Below are 2,793 nucleotides of genomic sequence, written 5' to 3'. Positions count from 1 at the left end.
AAAAAAAAAAAAAAAAAAAAAAAAAAAAAAAAAAAAAACCCAAGAAAACCAAAACCAAAAACTAAAAACCAAAAACCAAAAACCAAAAACCTACCATTTCCACCCTTGCCAACTCAAGTTTTGTCTTTTTAGTAAATTACTCATTTACTAATCTATATTTACAAATCTCTCTTCTGACGTCAGGATTTCTTTATCCTTGAAATACCCATGAATGACTTTCAGTAGGTTTTTGGATCCTGTAAGAATATTGCCTTCATTATCATTAGGAGAAACTCCAGAGCTTTTTATGACATTTTCAAAGATGTGCTTTGGAAAAGGTAAAATAATCAAAAACTTAAAGGTTCCATTTAGCACAGTCATGCTGTCAAAATACTTATTACTTCATTTATTTTAGGAACTACTTATCTATATGCCTTTTACATTCCCAAGAGAAAGTAAAGGCTGATACACACAGAAGCTACAAAAGATAGAATTCTCTGCTATATATGCAGCTAGAGCCATGAGTCCCACCATGCGTTTTCTTTGATTGGTGGTTTACTTCCAAGGAGCTCTGGGGGTACTGGTTAGTTCATATTGTTTTTCCTCTTATGGGGCTGCAAGCTCCTTCAGCTCCTTGGGTACATTCTCTAGCTCCTTCATTGAGGACCCTGTGCTCCGTCCAGTGGATGACTGTAAGCATCTACTTATGTATTTGTCAGTCACTTGCAGAGCCTCTCAGGAGACAGCTATATCAGGCTCCTGTCAGCTAGCCTAGTCAGTCATCAAGATAGACATGATTGATCTTTAAACTAATTTATATCAAATAGCCATGCTTTCCCTATGCTAACAACATGTCAAATATGTACACAAACATGGTATCTTACTGTAAACAATAATTATTAGAATTATAGCACAATTTATGAATAGATAAAACCTCATTGTTTACAGAAACCACCTTTTCTTTGGAACAATGAAATTACATAATTTTCAAGAAAGTGAATGAAAACAGAGATGATAAATTTAGATGATATATGTCAACTTAGAAAAATATTTTGTGCTCTCAAAGTGTATGACATACTTTTTCAAAAATGTCATAACTGAAACCCATCATTTCAATTGTTAAACTGAACATATGCTAATAAAGACATTTTAAAAGAATTCTATCATACTTTGTGGTTGTGAGATAACCTAAAAATGATGCAAAATTTGGCCTTTGAATCATTCTAGGTCACCTCATTAGAATTGCTTCAATAATGCAATCATCATTCCGGTTAATAATAGATCTCTATAGAGAGTTCTATTTTTATTACTCTTCCTTATTGTTAAGAGATAATTAATTTCATGAATATTTTCTGAAATCTACATTTCAAAACATTTCTATTTAATATTCTCTTAGGGAATTTCACAGACATATTCCACATATCCCAACAGAATTAGATGATTTCCCTTCTCAAATCAGATATCATAATCACCAAATGACTTAGGAAACCCAATGGAATTATAAGGGTGAAGATTAGAATTATTTGAAATTAATATTGAAACAAGAAGTAATGTTTCTTTGGAGGATTGTATTAAGAAAGTACTAAAATAATATAGAGCAATTAGATGGAATTTTGTAGAAGTGAATTACATGGATATCTCATATTAACATTAAGACATGAAGAAAAGATATAAGAGAAAGTAATTGTTGCATATTTAAAGATACACAAACAAATTATGTTCAAAGAAAATATGCTAAATTACAAATTTTGAGGAATAGCTGAGGAAATGCAAAAATAAGATCTTGGAGTAAGACTTGAATAGGAGGCCCACAGTTACAGTTCTTGGAATAAAACACAAATGAACTATTATTTATAAAGATGAATGCCTTTATCTGAATTCCAGAACATAGGATCAGGCCAGAGAATCACGTGAAAACGAAGAAACAGAATGATAAATGCTAAAAGTAGAAATCTCCGTGTTTCTACTGGCTCTTACCTGGATCAGAAAAGCACCAGATGGAAAAAGGTGCCCTTGAACACGGTTGCCTTTTGATCAAGAAAGACAGATTAAGGTGAGTGTTCACTGGCAATAATTCAAGGTATGAAGCAAGAGACCCAATGTTTATTATGTTCCGCTTTGGAACAGGAGGTGCTGGGTTCACTCTTATTATGTTCCGTTTTGGAAACAGGATGGGCTGGTTAATGGTACAGCTATACTACTGGGGAAACTAAAGAAATCAAAGGAGGCATCACACTGATTAGTGCACAGAACTATAGGGACTTTGTACCCATAGTACTAGTTCTGTAACCAAATGCCCACCAATAACCACTCAAATGTGGGATTTTTTTTAACTTGTACTGGCAGACTATGGAAGCAAATTAGTCTCCCCAAAGATGCTGAACTCCAAGGGAAAGACCACACCCAAGCAGGGAACCTAGCCAACATTGAAGGTTAACCAAAAGGCTAAATAACAGCCACACCCTACTAGAGAGCCTAGCAAATAGCCTGCTTGACCTTGGAGTCCAGCTAAATAAACTTCAAACAGCAGCACAAAAGCACATGAGAATGCAAATCTTAATGCTAAAGTACATGCATAAATGAATTGTAATGGCAGTAATGAAAACAATCTTAGCCTTAATATAAAACTTTAAATAAAAGAATTAACAATAAGAAAAGCCTCCAAAGCACCTTAGATGTATGCACAATATAGAAAATATAAATATTTGTATTGGTGAAGTGTGTTTGAAGAAGTAATAATGTAGAGATTTCATCTCTGATTTAAGTTGATATCAAATTTAAGTAGATATAACTTTTGTATATATGTAAGTAATC

The 2,793-nt window shown here is 33.3% G+C and overlaps 1 protein-coding gene across 1 annotated transcript in view; it reads right to left on the bottom strand.

Moving 5' to 3' along the window:
- Positions 1-2,006, bottom strand: part of Klhl4 (kelch like family member 4) — a 93,949-nt gene extending 91,943 nt beyond the window's left edge. Inside the window, exon 1 of the mRNA XM_021153114.2 lies at positions 1,957-2,006. The gene's annotated coding sequence lies outside the window, so the exon portion shown is untranslated. The remainder of the gene's footprint in view (positions 1-1,956) is intronic.
- Between the last annotated feature and the right edge of the window lie 787 nt (positions 2,007-2,793).

Source organism: Mus caroli, chromosome X (assembly GCF_900094665.2).
Source record: "Mus caroli chromosome X, CAROLI_EIJ_v1.1, whole genome shotgun sequence".
Taxonomy (NCBI): domain Eukaryota; kingdom Metazoa; phylum Chordata; class Mammalia; order Rodentia; family Muridae; genus Mus; species Mus caroli.
Note: the sequence above shows the minus strand (reverse complement) of the source record. Positions and strands in the feature narration are given on the sequence as shown.